This window comes from Diceros bicornis, chromosome 31, assembly GCF_020826845.1.
Source record: "Diceros bicornis minor isolate mBicDic1 chromosome 31, mDicBic1.mat.cur, whole genome shotgun sequence".
Classification (NCBI taxonomy): Eukaryota; Metazoa; Chordata; class Mammalia; order Perissodactyla; family Rhinocerotidae; genus Diceros; species Diceros bicornis.
The window spans coordinates 20,841,511-20,859,264 of record NC_080770.1 but is presented as its reverse complement, the minus strand read 5'-3'; the positions used below and the strand labels follow the sequence as shown (position 1 = coordinate 20,859,264).

General features: G+C 37.6%; 2 pseudogenes; one reads left to right on the top strand and one right to left on the bottom strand.

The window, feature by feature from the left end:
• Positions 1-2,449: 2,449 nt before the first annotated feature.
• On the top strand, positions 2,450-3,369 carry LOC131395769 (olfactory receptor 4C45-like; annotated as a pseudogene).
• Positions 3,370-9,091: 5,722 nt separating this feature from the next.
• LOC131395429 (olfactory receptor 4C3-like) lies at positions 9,092-10,016 on the bottom strand (annotated as a pseudogene).
• Positions 10,017-17,754: the final 7,738 nt, after the last annotated feature.

Here is a 17,754-nt window from a genome sequence, read left to right as displayed (position 1 = left end):
GTGGGAGTCATGAAAGACCTTGGCTGATGCTTCAGTAAAGACTCCAACAGGGCCAATTTCCAATCTCCTGAGGACTTGTGAGGTCAACATATTGCCAAATCCTGCACTTTGTGAAATTCTATTTAAACATTCTCTAGAGTCAATGGAGAAAAATTACAAAGAAGGACTTTTAAGTAAATGACAGCAGTAGAGCCATGTACCAACAAGCTGAAGATTCGTTTGGGAGACACTGTTCCCAAGCTTAGTGCATTAGAAGGAGGGCTTAAATCAGGAATAAAAGGAATTTTCTCCACACTGTTCATGGACTTTTTGGGAAACAAAAATTTGGCAGAATTGATTTGATAAAACAATGTCCAATCAAGTGGATGTGATTCACTTATATATTTTATAGTTCCCTACACTAGCTTTTCCTGATTTGAAGAATTTTTCATTGTTCTCATTGTTTTTAATTTGGACTGGATATAGTTCTAAGAGATCTAAGAAATATATGTATTTTGAGGATGTATTTATACTTTCATAGGAAGCCAAGAAAGTGAATATAAATTAAACCCTAGAGCTATCAAAGGTTCCTAACTACATCAACTCATTTTCTGAGTAAATCCAGACTGATAATGGGAACCAAAATAAACTAAAAAGTCCAAGATTGGGAGAGTTGTCGACAGAGGTAAAAATTCCAGCGTCCCACTTGTTAGCTCCTGGAGTCTATTTGCAGCTGTGGGGTATGTGCCCTGAGGGGAAGAAAGCAATGACTGACCTCAATCTGAAAACTGAAGAATCTGCAATCAACTAGATCCAGGTTGGTGACAATTAAATCTTTTCCCAAATTTTAAAAAGATTAACTTAATTTAGCCAGTTTATTTTCATTGAAATCGTTTTTGTAGTTATATTCTGTGAATTGAAGCTTAATCTTTTTCTCTAAAAACGAATTTGGACACAATGACATGAAAATGTCGATAGAAAACATTATCTGTAACGTTGCCAGACAAGACACTGTTGAGAATGACTAAAGCCACTTTTACAACATTGTGGTTAACACTTATGTCTCACTAAGTAGGTTGATTCTGCGGATTTCTGTTGGTAATGATTTGAAATTCTTCCCCCTTTTCATGACTTCCATGTTGCCACATTGAAGTTAGAATTTGTGAATTAAATCTATTCAGTATGACTAACTACATAGTCGGCCATCTATCGGGGCCATGGATAGAGAAGAAACAACTCAGAGACTGAGCTTTCCTGAAACTAAAGACATCTTTCCTCAACTTTATTGAAGCTGAGAGTCATGATGCTGACTTCTCTGTTTAGAAATTTTTGAGGAAAAATACATGCTTATATTTTTTCACAGGAATTGGAGAAAAAAGAAAATTAAGGGAGAGTAATAAAACATGATCTTTTGTAATGACACGTACTCACTATTGAAAGTCTGTGTAAAGATCCTTCCAAAAAACATATATATTCTTGTGTATACTCAATAGTGACACCAGTTAGCAATGAAAAATTCAGGTTCATCTAATTGGTTAAATTTATGCCGAAAGGGGGAAATTGTATTACCTTAGGTGAGCCTAACATTTCTGTCTTGTCAATAGGAAACTCAGGAAGACTTCATGACTCATTTAATTCCATCTGTAAAATGTGAGGAGAACAATGTATCTAATCCAGAGCATCATTCTGTGTGTGATGAAAGACCAACTGCACAGAAAATTCACTTAAGAAATAGCGAGACTTTCTCAGGGAGATTTGCACACTTACATGTCCACATTCAAAGATGTGGACAGAGTTAGTGTGCAAGAGTCACGTTGAGCCACACACAACATCTGGGGCTGTTGAGTGAGTGCTGCTCAATGAGCTGCTATGAAGATAGTTCCTTGGTATTTTGAAGGGAAAAATTTCCATTTGCAGCTCTGTCTCTATCTTCATGCGCAAGTACATTCATTTGACAGAAAGGAATAACATTCACTAGAACACAGCAGGTATAGACGTAGTAAGGCCTGGTATTTTCATATCTGATACACAGTTGACTTTTAAAAGAATATTATGTTCATATACCTATAAATATTCATGCCAATAGACAAATATAACTTTAAAATAATTGCTATTGAAGAAATTTGTCCCAAAAAGTGAAATATAGCCTTCTGTAAGACTTTTAGAGCCAGAAAGTTTGGAAGTCAAGCATAAGTCAACCTTCATAATAACACTGTTCTTATATTCTGGTGTTTGGAAGGTATTGTCAATATTTAATTAGTATGAATAAGAAGAAATTGAATCTCCTTCCCTTCTTCTTTACAACTATCTGCAAAATGGCAGAGGTGAGTGGAAGATGTAGCTCCCTGAATCTCAAAGACCAGGACTAAAGAGATGATGGAATGTTTTAGTATTGAATTTGAAATATCATCACTCAGAAATACTGTGATCTTTCCAGATGGACCATGTGCTCACAACTCAAGCTGAATCGATGAAAAGGATGGGCCATGTAACTGAATTCATCCTGCTGGGTCTGACCCAGAATCCAGAACTGCAGAAACTCTTATTTGCTGTGTTTTTAATCACCTATTTGATCACATTGGCAGGTAACCTGCTCATCTCGGTCACTATCTTCATCAGCCCAGCCCTGGGTTCTCCTATGTACTTTTTTCTGTCCTGTTTGTCCATTATAGATGGTTTCTACTCTTCTTCCATAGTGCCCAAAGTGATCTTTGACTTGATCTCTGAAAACAACACTATATCCTTCAATGGCTGCATGACTCAGCTCTTTGCTGAACATTTCTTTGCTGGAACTGAGATCATCTTGTTACTTGTCATGGCCTATGACCGCTACGTAGCCATCTGTAAGCCCTTGCACTATATGACCATCATGCGCAAACCTGTGTGTGGTTTCCTGGTGGGAATGGCTGGGGTTTTAGGGTTTCTTCATGGGGCGATGCAGATTTTGTTCATGGTCCAGTTACCATTCTGTGGCCCCAATGTCACTGACCATTTTATGTGTGATTTAATTCCTGTCCTGGAGCTGGCCTGCACAGACACTCATACTTTGGGGCCTCTGATTGCTGCCAACAGTGAGTCACTGTGTTCACTCATTTTTTCTATGCTGGTTGTTTCCTATGTCATCGTCCTCCACTCCCTGAGGACTCACAGCTCTGAAGGGCGTCGCAAAGCCCTGTATACCTGTGCCTCTCATGTTACTGTTGTCATCTTATTCTTTGTACCTTGTTCATTCTTGTGGTGACCTCCTTCCCCACTGACAAAGCTGTGACTGTGTTTTGCACCATGGTAACTCCTATGTTGAACTCTTTGATCTACACCCTCAGAAATGCAGAAGTGAAAAATGTCATGAGGAAACTCTGGGGGCAAATAGCAAAAACTGGAAATAAATAGATCTCGTGGTTGGATTATTTAGGCAAAAAAATTTAATGATGTTTTATAGAGATTTATTCCCCTTCTTAGTTGATTAAACTTGGGCCATTCAATTATCCTGCCTGGATCCATTTTCTTCAGGAGCCCACCTGTTGTGGGCAAGGCTGACATATCCATTAAGGCACAAGAGGCACAGTGCCCAGAGCCCATGATAGCTTTAGGAGCCCCTGAAATGTTTTAATTTCTTTTAAAATGAGAAGAAAAAATGAATATGATCCAAATTCAACTGTAGAGTCATCTTTATACCAATATAGTGATAAAATATAATTTTTAATATTTTTTTATGGAGGAAAGGATCCATATGGGAAAGGACTCATGAGAACAAATGTACCAAAAGCCCACAAAGTCACGATGTTGCCCTCATTGTGGAAATGAAGATCAACAGCAATATTCTTGAATGCTCTATAAACCCAGCACTACAGCTAGAATGATGTTTTATTTTAAAAGAGGAAAAATAACTATATGTGAATAAAGTGTGGAACAGTGGAGAAAGAGGTTTCAAGAAATACTTTTATCAAAATATACTTTTTTTTATCTTCTTAAGTTTGAGAGGTTTATAAACATTCTCCCATTGAAGAAATAAAAAACTATTTACTTATCACAATCCCAAGAAGAGAGCATTTGCACACAAAGGAACATTTAAAAAATTACATCTCCACCATTCCCTGTAGTATACAATTCTCTACAAAAAGAATTAGAATAAGGATTGGCTGATGCAAAAGATGTATAACTGATAAAGTCTGTAGAGTTAAGTCAGAAAATATCTGTACATTAAAGGCTTGTTTTAGACACAAAGGAAAAGAAGCCTCTGAAAACAAAATAGCTGTTATAGAAAATTGCCAGTGATGTAAGAACAAGTTTGTGTCGTGGAACTGGACAATGATCACAAATCTGGATTACAGAAAATAATCCATATCGAGAATGTAGTGAAATGCCAAGAGCTTAAGAAATAGAAGCTTTGAAGTCAGAGATAAATAGCTTTGGATCAAATAGGCTTGATGCCTCATCTTTCCTCAATTTTAATTAGCTTTGTAAATTAAAGCAAGTTGCTTCACCTCTATACCTGTTTTTTCATCTGTAAAAGGGAAATAACATTACACACTTCCTTAAGTTGTAAGAATTAAATGATTTAAATTGACAAAAATGAGTCAGCTGAAAAATAGTGAAAATTGCTCAGATGCGGTACAGCCTTCAGAGATGTCACCCAGAGCATAAGGTGTGCAGTTCCTGACAGAGAAGCCCAAGAGCACCACTACTGTCCTTCCCTAACTGAGATTACAGGAGGACAGAACATCTGTCCCAGCCTCACTTCACTTCAAAGTAGGTCATAAATGCCACCCATTTACAAGTAGAGACAGCATAATGGTGAGTTATTATCTCAGCAGGGAAACTTAATGGGGCCAGTGATCAGGTCTCTGGGCACTAAGAGCTAGCCGATCACCAACTACCTGTTTTGGGATAAAAATGCCCTTAAATATCTCTGCAGTTGCAAATGGGGGTGCTGGCTGGAGCAGTACAAGATGCCTAAACACAACTTATTTCAATATGTCTCACTAATGATAGACCAGTCCTGTCCAGTCCTCTGGAAGAAGGAGATGGGAGAACCCATTGTTGAGACTAAAAGACCTTCCTCTATCCAGAGCTTGTGACTCCTGGGGAAGAGCCCACAAACCTGTTTTCAGGACGAGATTTCTCACCCAGGGATTCTAATGTCATGTGATGCTGACATTTCTCATGTTCTCAGGACTTTATATCAGGTTAGATCTTACCATACATAAAGGTCTTTAGAAAATAGATGTTCTGCCATAAATTGCTATGTGTGACCATCTTGTAAATATACGCAAGCAACAGGATGTTTAAAAAATCAAATTTATCTTGCAAAGATCTAGCTGTAGTTCCCAAGAAAGACAGAATGAAAGAGGATAACGTAAAAATAAGGATGAGGAGAAGGAGGAGGATGATAGCTAATGTTTACTGAGTACTTTCTGTGAATAAAGTCTGGACCTAAGCACTTTATATGTTTTGGAGGCAGCTGATTTCTGACCCTAATTTCTTTCTGATCTTAATTTATTTGAAGCCCCAAACTATGGAACTTACCTCGGTCTAAAACATTTCATTATTTGGACATAGTGGTGACCCTACCTATAGATGGTGTGAGCATCAATAAAACAATGATGGTACAGATAATTATGACAGCTTTCTTATTTATTTGCTTACTATGTGAAAAGTGCCTTATATTTTTTCTGTTATTTAATTCTCACTAGAACTCAATATGTGCAGTAATATTGATAGTCCCATTTCATAAATGAGGAAACCAAGGGATAGAGAGATTAATTACATTGTTCAAGATCAATTAGCTAAAATTTGGCTAAATCAGAATTCAAATCTGAGCCTGTCTGACCTAGAGTAAACAAAGAGTTGACTCTCTGTGCTTTATGAAACCCATTTTGCATCCACTTAACATAAACAGACAAGAAGTTAAATTTCTTACATTTCTCTCTAATCTTTGGAATTCTCTTCTTGAAATCCTTTGGCCTTCATTGTTTAAACCAATTTGAAGGTGGACTTGCTTTCACAGATAGGCCAGGCTGAAAACCTATGAGTCTGCAAAGAACCAGCTATTGACCAGTTGGTAATTTTTAACTCCACGAATGTTTTGAGTTCCACATAACAGGAAATTTCTTTGAAATTATTTTCTTCTCCATCTGCACTAGTTTGTACATAAAAAAAGTAGCCTGTGGCTTACATAGTACTAATTTCCTCTGATAAATGAAAATTAGCAAATATGTTTGATATGAATGTGTGTTCATCCTATGGTTGTCCGTTAAAACAGAACAAAACAAGACAACTCCACTTGAGGGAGGAGAGTTCAAGAGAGGTAGGTGAAAAACTACTTTTTTAAGAAGCACGCCAGCAGCAACATAACAATGAGCTGCAGGATAAAAATCTCAAACACAGGTCTTTTCTTTTTACTCCACGAGTCTATTTTCAACAGTACTTAAAATTCAGAGGCTTACGTTATTTCTAGTCTTTATTCCTCTGTTGCCGTTTTCCCCCTGGCAGGGAGGGGAACTATCATTTATTAGGCTCCCGTCAACCCGTCAGGCACTATGCTCTTCACACACATTCTCGTTTCATAAGGGCATAAAGTAAGAATCAAAAGACCTATTTTTGGATGAGGAAACTGAAGATTAGAAAAGCTTATTTGCCTAAGATGACTTGTAAGCTGCACAAAGTAATAATTTAGCCCCTGAGAGTAACTTTCAGATGGTAGAGGCTTAACCAAGTTGATAGAAGACGTTGAAGGAGCAGGTGGAGGAGGAGAAAAAGATGATGAGGACTAGAAGGATGTCGACCAAGATGCTGAGAGTGATTCTCTCTAGGGAGTGGGCTTATAGGGGGATTTACACACACACACCCGCACACATACACACACACCCGCACATGCACATCTCTATTTTCTTATATATTGCTCATCTTTATTGCTTTCTTATTTTCTAAATTTTAAAATTGGTGGGCCGGCCCTGTGGCTTCCCCGGTTAGGATCCCAGGCACGCACCGATACACCACTTCTCCGGCCATGCTGAGGTGGTGTCCCACATACAGCAACTAGGAGGATGTGCAACTATGACATACAACTATCTACTGGGGCTTTGGGAAGAAAAAGGGAAAAAAAGGAGGAGGATTGGCAATAGATGTTAGCTCAGGGCCGGTCTTCCTCAGCAAAAAGAGGAGAATTGGCATGGATGTTAGCTCAGGGCTGATCTTCCTCAGGAAAAAAAAAAAAATCAAGCCATTTATTCTCCATAAAAAATAAAATAATAAAATAGACATGTATTTTGGGGAAAAATATTTTAGGTAGTCTGCAAAATGGAGACACCATTACCTTTGTAAACAAGATTCGTAATGATTTTTAAATCTTATAGAAAACTTCCGGTGATATTTACTAATGTGTTTATTCTAGTTGTTCGAAATTTTTCAAAAATAAGCAGGTTTATAAGTTAGCTGTGTCACGGTTAATCGTAATGTGGACAAGAAACAAGGCCACACTAGGATCAGTCCTTTATGCTATTTGATATTTTAACTGTACTAAATATAAAGGTGCTTTTCAAATTTCAACTAAAGTAAGTGTGCTTTTCTAGAAAGTCTCTTGAGATAAAATTGTGGCAAGCCGGCAAAAAAAAAAAAGGCTATTTTTTAGCAAGCTTCACCATGATTTCATATTTCTTAGTTGATTGTCAAATTGGCTCAATTATTTTTATTATATAACAGCAGAAATGAATAGATATAGAATTCAGGGTCTCAGTTATACCCAGTTATTAGACTATGAAGATATGACACAGTGAAAGAAGACAATATTTCTTTTGCCTGAGAACTCTGTTGTTTTTGTTATACATAGAAGTTTGGAGGTAAAATAATAATTATTTCTTGATGATCTGCAGAATTTACTGGTTTTTGGAGAATGATTTTGAATATTTATAGTAAAGAAATTGCTTTTCATATTAATTTCTAGTTGATTTTTTCTTAGTGTGAAAAGTAGATATGTTGCAACATGGTGAATTACAGATTATTTGTCAAACAAAAGATAAGTATATTATAAACTATGGGAGCCTACACTCTTAAAGGGTGAAGCTCTGGGAAGGGATATGGTCAGAGTTTGTAAAACCAGGAAAAAGAATGTAACGAACATGGATGTATGTTTCAGATTGCAGAACACTAGCATCCCTTGGATTTGAAACAGAAAGAGTTAGAAAAAGTACAAGGAAATACCATTTTCTGTCATTGGCCAAAAAATAAGCCATTCTACTCCAAGCACAGCATATATTTCAAACGTAGTAGAGATAAAAAAGCAAAAGAAAATAACCTCTGTATGGAAGGTTAGGAAAAGGTTGAGGTATAGATATAACAATATCAAGTAAAACATATTGGGTATATGTGTGCCAGAAACTGGATTAAGAACTTTACATAGATTATCTAATTTAATTCTCACAATAACACTTTAGACATGTATTATGTTTATCTTTATTTTAAAGACAGGCATCAAAGTCTTATAGAGGTTTGGTGACTTACTCAAGGTCATGCCATGATTACACACGGAAAATAAGACTGAAATTCAGGTTGATCTGTCTCCAGAGCCAGATCTTACCCTCTCTGCTACAGTGTACCAGCAATACCACTGATGTCATAAGGGATGATGAGAAGGAATAGAGGCCAGGCCTAGATGCACACAGACTGCTATATATGGCTAAGTGTGAAGTTATTTGCCTTAAGTTGCATTTTGTGTTACGTTTAAACTACTCAATTAATTATCAACCAGACTCAAATGACATCAACATGAATTGCTATTTAAAGATCTGGATAATGGATCAAAAATAACTGATTTTGAGTTTTGGTTTAGATACTTTGAAGTTAGATAACCTTGATTCATCAATTAACTACACCTGGAGACACAATTTTCTCATTTCTAAAACAGGGACAATAATCATTGATGCCATATATAGTTCATATAGTTGTTTTATAATCAAAATTATGCAATTCAAGTGAAAAGACTTAGTAAACCATAAAAGTCTGTGGAGGTGAAAGAATGGATGAGATGGAATAAGATGATATACGATAATAAAAAGCAAACATTGGTTTCTTCCACTTGCAGAAATTAAGTTATTTTTATTTCCTGCTTTACTGCTTATTGTCCACCTGCAATTTCTTCCTGTGTGAAGAGCTTTCTCATGGCATTTTCTACCTCTTCACTTCTCAGGGTATAAATGAGTGAATTCAACATAGGAGTCCGAATACCATAAAATACTGCCATGTTTTTGTCTATAGATAAAGTAGACATTGGACGTATATATGTAAATATACAGGGAACAAACAAGAAGGCAACAACAGTGAAGTGGGCCCCACAGGTGGAGAGGGCTTTGTGTCTCCCCTCTGCACCGTGGGACCTCAAGGAGCACAGGATGACAACGTAGGAGGCAGCCAGCATGAGGAAGTTCAACACGCAGATCACACCACTGTTGGCGACCACCAGCAGACCAATGACATATGTGTTGGTACAGGCGAGTTCCAGCAAGGGGAACAAGTCACAGACAAAGTGATTGACCACATTGGGACCACAGAAGGGCCACTGAAGGACCAGGAAGAGCTGAACCAACGAATGCAGGAAGCCCCCCAGTCAGCCCCCCATCAGCAAGGCACAGAGATGCCTGGTCATGATCGTCGTGTAGTGCAGGGGCTTGCAGATGGCCATGTAGCCATCATAGGCCATGACTGTGAGCAGAATGATCTCTGTTCCTCCCAATAAATGGGCTCCAAAGAGCCTAGCCATGCAGCCCTCATAAGAGATGGCTCTCCCCTCACACAGGGAGTCAGCAATGAGCTTAGGGGTCATAGAGGAAGAATAAGGTGTCAATAAAGGACAAGTTGGCCAGGAAAAAATACATTGGGGAAGCCAGGATGGGACTGGAGGTGATGGTGACCACAATGAGCATGTTGCCACAAACTGTGACCACATAGATGATCAGAAAGACCAGAAAGAGCACTCTCTGTACCTCTGGGTTCTGTGAGAGTCCCAGCATGAAAAATCCCGTGATATTGTGTGGTATATTCATAGCTCCCAAGAACATTGACAATGCAGCTACAGTATTGCCCGTAAAGTCCAGAGAGAAACATGACTGTAACAGAAGATTCCAGGGAGAATGTGTTTCAAGGTTTCCTTTAGTTATATCCACTTCCCTTTGTTCCTCTTAACCATTTCTCTTCCAAAATTCCTGTACCGATTCATTCTGTTAAGCAGAAAATGTGAGCACATGTCTATCTGTTAAATTTAGAATCACTGGGCACTAGATATCCAAGTTATTATGTGAAAATAGTAATTTAATTATCTAAATTTTAATTTCTTTTGTTACTACTAAAATTGAACATTTGGCAGACATTGATTTTCTACCTCAATTGGAGTACATCTCTGACAATTTTCAGCATAGTTCCACACAGATGCAATGGCACTTGAGAAAACAATGAATATTGAGGATCTGAAATATCTGCATGTATGGTCCATACTGTTTAAATTAAATCTTTTTTCTTGTACTTTGCAGTGAGGTTTGCTACACTTTCTGTCAATGTTTCTGATAGTGACACAAATTGATGTAAAACAAACTGAAGCAAGATTGAGAGAAACTGACTTGTTTGCAGCTGGAGACTTGCCCAACTTCATTTCTCTGCTTGCTTTTTCACTCCCACTCTCTGCCCAGGATGTGGACAGCATCATGCCAAGGAAGCCAACTTAAATTCCTCTTCCTCCTTGCTTTATACATTTTATATATTTTTGGATTTTGCTTTCACTGGGCTTGGTGAAATCCTTCTAGTTAAAGGCTGCTAGGCCCTCTGCAGTCTACAGGGAGAAGTCAAAGTAAAAAAAAATAAAAATTGGTTAGCATCAGTGAAAGATTATATTAAATGTTTATCTGCCTATTCACTACATAAAAGAAGCTATGGGGGCCAGGTGGACAGATGCCCCATCTTAACCAGCAATAAATTAGAATCTCATCTGGAAGAATATTCCTTCTCAATCTTTATTCTCCTAATGATATTAAGGAAATGACTGTGCCTATCTTAATTATGATTAAATAAAGAATTGTCACTAACCCCATCCACCACCAACCTATTATTTTCCTGTAAACATAGACCTTCTTAAACTAGCTAAATCTTCCAACTTGCTGAAAAAATGATGCTCAGTATGATAAGAATTAAGAGAGAACCATTAAGTGTCAGAAGAAAAAGAGACACCCAGATATAAGAAACACTGGAGAGAAGATTCCTGTGTTGATCAGGATGCTGCTCCCTTTTTCTTTCTCCAAGTTTTATTGCAAGAGGTCAAACATGGCCTCTGCAAGTAACGAGTCTGATGGGGACCTTTCCAGAGTAGAACACTAAGGCCAAGAGCAGACAGCAGTAATAACAGCAAACACCCAGGTAGCACTTAGTCCTCACCAAGCACTGTCCTAACTGCCTTACATACATCAGTTCATTCAATCCTCACAGCATCCCCATGAGGTAGATTACTGTTATTACCCTCATTTTGCAGAAGAAGAAAGTGATACACACATTTAGCAATTTACAGAAGCATATTCAGCTAGTAAGTGGCAGAGTTAGGGTTTGCACCCAGGAAGTCTTGCTAGAGAGTCTGTGGGCTTTGCTGTACTATACTGTCACTTAAGCTCATCTGAGTTTGAATCCTTCCTATGCCATTTATTGGCTGTTTAATCCCGGAGAACTTCTCAAAACTTTAATGTTCTTATCTATAAAATAAAAATAAGAGTACTGCTCTACCCTGAGGTTGCAGAGAGGAGCAAATGAAAACAGTGCATGTCAAGTGTTTGTACAGAGCCTGAATGTGATAAACATTCGATAAATGGCATCTCTAATATCACCATCATCAACATGGTGATGGTGGGCAATAAATTCTTCATGCAGCTTAAGGAGCCAAAGACCTAAGTGTATGCATTCAAGGTTAAGCAGGTATTGATATGGGTATAATTTTACTATAAATATGAAAAATGCCCTAATACCGATCCTCATACAGAATACAAGAGAGTACAGAAAATGCAATCAATATGAATAGTATACAGTTTAGCCAAATAATGAATTTATGCCCCAAAATAAAAATGTTACTCTTATTCATCTCTGTGATTCAAATTTGTGAGAGTACAATATAAATTATTAAAAATTGGTGAAGAAAAGAAGTCTCCTGTTTGAGTTACCCATGAGAAATTTCTACAAAATTATTTTGTAGAAAATTGTGAGAATTTCAGTAAAATTATTCCAATACATTTTTATTTGAGTTGCATTTTTCTTTTATTTAATTTTAAAAATAGCTTATGGAAAACTTACATTGACTGGATGTGAGAACACCAACAGGTTGCCAGTTGTTTTGCTTTGTTTTGTTTTTACATCCTAACACCATGGAATGGTAGACTTAGAAGAGTTCTTCAAGGGTCACCTCGCCCAGCTCCAAACACAGCATCCCAAATTTCACTGTTTCATATGATTAAACTCCTGGATGAACTTCAAATTGTTTTTTACATTGAGGCAAAGCACAGATTGGGCAATTGCTATTGATGACAGAAACTCATCTGAGCTGAAAGTTTCTTAGAATAGTAGCAGGGGAAAACTAAAGAGAGAGTGATTCATTTACAAGCAACTGAAATTTGTTCCATTATCCATTTCTCTTTTATTTGCTGAAGAACCCCATGATACTGAAAATCATCTTTTCCAATTGTCTCCATTTTAAAGTGGATCTAAGACTCAGAGAGATTAGGTGCAGCTGGTCCAAAGTCACACGTGTTGTTCATGGCAGAGGTGCAGCTGGAATCCAGGTCACTTGTCGCTCCAGCCAGTGCCCTTTCCAATATAACCTCCACGTTCCATTGTCTACTCTCTCTATAGAAAGCAGAGAAGCACTGCTGCTGCTACTAGGGAAGAAGGCCTCACAGAAGGAGTGGCTGGCTTGTTAGCTCTGCTTTCTGCTAACATTGCCTATCAGCACAGACTCAGAGAAGCTTTCTCCTTCCACTGGAAAGGGTTATTTATAAGATAGGAGTGATAACGTAGGGATTATCCACGCTATGTGCTTTCTTCCTCTCTGGGGGAGGCTAATTCTCCCCTCACAGGATCACTTGCTGAAGCGGTGTTGGAACCAGATTTCACCTCATTCACAGGTGATAACAACGTTGATGCCATCATTTAATTAGTCCCTTTGAATATAGTTTTGGTCTCAAGGAAATGACTTCTATTCTGCCTCCTAGAAGTGCCCAATGTCCTTCTAGGGTCTAGACAGAGACCATAAATTGTCTGTAGGAAAAGGGAGTTAGGATATTTCAGGAACTGGTATTGAAGTGTAAGCATCTTTAGGGAAATTGCTGACTGAACAACAACAAAAATCAACAGCATGTATTGAGTATCATCTGTGTTCTAGGCATGGATCCTAGGCCCTTTCATATACATCATCTCTTTCATTTCCCCCCTCAAAACTGAACGAAAAGTACCATTGTCCTTTATCCACACCTCCACTGTGTGGAGTGCTAAAAGATCAAGAAAACTAGAGTCAGAATAACCCGAATTGAAATTAAACTTCCACCATTTCAATCATTTAATAAGTATGTTTTCAGGCCCCACCTAATAAAATACAGCACTTTCCGAAATGCCAGGAATAACATAGTGAATAAGACAGACATGGTCCCTGGCAGCATGGGGCTTACATTCTAAAAGGGGCAGTAGCCACCTCCAAAACAAAGCAAGGGCATAAACAAATAGAATAATTACAAAATCAAATATATGGAATTGACAAGTTCATACATTTTATGTATATTTTTAACACTGATAAATATTGACAAGGATATACATGTTTAATTGATATATGCAGCAAATTTTCCTCCATAAAATTTGCAACCTTTTACGTTTCCAAAACTCTTGCCTCTTCAGCACATGTGTAGAGCAATTCCTCAGTACTGAATGAATCTTAGTCTAATCCTTCTCCAAATCTGTTCCCTGAACTTCTAGAAAAAGTCACAAAATAGGGAGGAGTTAGTCCACTATAAATTCATGTCACCAACTTCAAAAGGCCCATCAACATGGCCTAGCAATCCTACTATATTTATTTAATCAACACATATTCCCAATTTTCCTTAAGAACCATTTAAAAAGTTCTTCAATTTCTTCATAATTCCTCTCCCCAACCTCAAATTTCTATTCTTCACTTTTAACTCAGAGTTAAAAAGTCTGAAAAATTTCTTAGAACTACATTGCAGTCTATGACCTTCCTTCCTTCCTTTTACCCATCTCTGCTTCACAGGAGTCAGACCTGCATCACTCTTGGTGCTTCTTCCTACCTTCCCTCACCAGTGTTTCTCCCAATAAATCTCTTACACTTCTACTGTGTCTTAGCTTCTGATTCTCAGAGAACCAGGACTGATACAGAATATATAAAGAACACTTAAAAATCAATAAGATAAACACAGAGATTTGAACATGATATTTGAATAGCACTTCACAAAGAAAATATCCAGTGGCCAGCAAACATATAAAGGGGGCTCACTTCTTTAATCATCTGAGAACTATGATGGAGAACCACAATAAAATACTACTGCAGTGTTCCTTCTACATGTCAAAATTAAAAGAACTGTCAATACCTACTGTTTGTCATCAATATGGAGGAATAGGATCTCTCATATGCTGCTGCTGGAAACGTATATTGTTTTCCAAGTACATATTAGAAAACTACTGGAGATTGTTAGCTAATGTCAAATATTCGTATAACCTAGGACTCAGAAACTCCACTCCTAGGTATAAACCCAAGAGAAATGTGTGCATCTGTGCGCTGGAAGACACATCACTGAGGGCGTTAGTAGAGCTATTCGTAATAGCACAAAAGTGGAAACAACTTAAATGTCCGTCATCAATAGAACAGATAAAAAAATATATGGTGTTTCACACAATGGACTAACAGACCTATGAAAATAAGTGAACTACAGGTGCGTATAACAACATGAATGAATCTCACAAACACGATGTGGAGCCAAAGAATCCGGAAACAAAAGATTACATACTGTATGATTGCATTTATTCGAAATTTTAACGTAGACCAAGCAAGGGGGGTGTACTTAGGTGGTAAATGGATAAAAGTATAAAGAAAAGTAAAACAGTTTTATCATAAAAGTCAGATTAGCGTTGGCCTTTGATGGAGGAGAAAGAGGTGTGATTGGGAAGAGATGTAACAGGTTCTGGAAGGGCTAGAAATCTTCTACTTCTTGACATGGTTTGTGGATACACAGGTGTTCCGCTTTAAAACTCAAAGATGTTTTTTCTTTGTCCTGGTTTCTCATAGTTTGATTATGATGTGTCTGGGGCGAATTTCTTTCTTTAAGTTCATCCGGTTTGAGATTTGCAGAGCTTCTTGAATCTGTAAGTTTGTATCTTTCACCAATACTTGGAAGTTTTCACCCATTATTTTTTCAAATGTTTTCCTCTGAACCACATTCTTTCTTCTTTTTTTCTGAGACTCTGATAGCATGAATGTTAGACATTCAGTATTGCCTCACAAGTCTCTGAGACTCTATCCTTTTTTTAAATCTATTTTTCTCTCTGTGGTTTGATCCATCTTCAAGTTCACTGACTCTAATATTTCCAGTGCGCCATTGAGCTCAGCCAGTGAATTTTTAATTTTGGTTATTGTATCTTTCAGTTATCAATTTGAAATTTTATTCTACTTTATAATTTCTATTTCTTTGCTGATACTTTGTATCTCTCGTTTGTTTCAAGTATGCTCTCTCTGACTTATGGGATTATCGTTAAAATGGTTGCTTTAAAGTCTTTGTCTGAAAATTCCAATATCTGTGTAATTGCAGGATTGGCACCCGCTGATTGTTTTTTCCTTTGCAGGTTGAGGTTTCCTGCTTCTTTGTATACTGAGTAACATGGGATTGTATCCTGGATATTGTGAATATTATGTTATGATACTTCAGATCTTTTTAAATTAAGGAGAATGTTAAATTTTTAGTTTTAGCAGGCAATTAACATTGTCAGTGGCAAGGCAGGTGGCAATTTCCAAACCACCTTCTCTGGACTGTGATTCCAATGTCAGTTCAGTTATCAAATCTTTTACAGTGTTATCCAGACTCGTCACGTGTGCCACCCAGTGGCCAGTCTGTGACTTGGTGGTGGTCAACCTTGTAATGTCATTCTCAAAGACTGGTATGTTGTATAAGTTCAGACCCACACAGTTGCAGCTCAGAAGTGGGCCCCGGAATTCACACACAACTTCATGGGATGACTCTCCTAAGTGTCCTGCTCTCTTTGATGCCCCCGATGCTTTCTGCCTCTGGAAACTTGGCTTTAGTTGTCTCATTGTGCTGCACACTTCCCACAACCTAGTCTGTGTCAATGGCCAAGATTCAGGAGGACGCAGAGAAAACAAAAGTTCAAAGTAAACTAGACTCCAACCACAATGTTAAGGACTTTCGTTATTTTGATAAACCTACGTGCAAACACATCCCTATCCATACCTGCACAGGCAGAAATAAAGTAAAAAAATGTACATCTCTGGGCTACATGTGGTTTCACAACCTGATTTTTAAATTCCATATCATATTGTAAACATTTTCTATGACAACAAATATAGATGAATAGATAAATGCCACCTTTTTTAAATAGACAAACAGAATCTCTGTACCTGGGAACATAAAATTGTGGGGGAACATGTATCTTACTAGCATTTGATGTGAAACAATAAAATTACGAGCTACCGACACCAGGAAAACATCTAATAGTATTGCATAGGAAATGTTCTTATATCTAATGAGATTTTTCACCTGTGTCTATATTCTTCTTCCTTCCAAAGAAATATTTTCAAAATTTCCATTCACTGTGTTATCAACAAAATGCAGCCCCGAAGCAGAACACCTGAGACAGCTGACCAGCAAACTCAAAAGGTTTAAGTTATAATGAGACATACAAATGGAAAACAAAGGCATCTCATGGTGACAAGTTACAAGGACAGGCATTTTACCAAGTGGATGAGAGTCAAAGCCTCCTCGATGATGTACTTGATAATGACTCTGGACTTCAAATAAGCCTGGGACAGTGCATATTAGAGATTGACGATAAGGACATTGATAACAGTTTACAAGCAGAAAGCATGAACAAAATAAAACATGCAGTGGAAAATCAGCAGATATTAAAGCACTGCATATTTTGACAAGATCAGACTTTAAGGCAGAAAGATCTGGATTTAAATTCCAGCTCAACCTTTCTAAGTAACTCAGCCTCTGTGAATACAGTTTCTTCATTTTTAAAAAGCAAACCAGAGCCAGCCCTGATGGCCTAGCAGTTAAAATTTGATGTGCTCCACTTCGGCAGCCTGGGTTCAATTCCTGGGCCTGGAACCACACCACTCATCTGTCAATAACAATGCTGTGGCACTGCCTCACACAGAAGAACTAGAAGGACTTACAACTAAAATATACAACTATGTACTGTGGCTTTGGGGAGAAAAAAAAACAGAGGAAGATTGGCAACAGATGTTAGTTCAGAGCGAATTTTTCCCAGCAGAAAAAAATAAAAAAGCAAACCATGTCAACTTCTTATGAGACAATATGAGATCCTTTTCATAAAGTGATTCACATAATGCCTAACACCAAGTCAGTGCTCAATAAACTATACATCATTTGTGTGTGTGTGGTCACATTTACACATTTGTTTCAGAATTTCACAACACATTATAGTTTATTATATATAATCATGCTTGTGTTAATTTTGGTATAAACCTATTCTATACACTTCCATGATCTGAGTTCA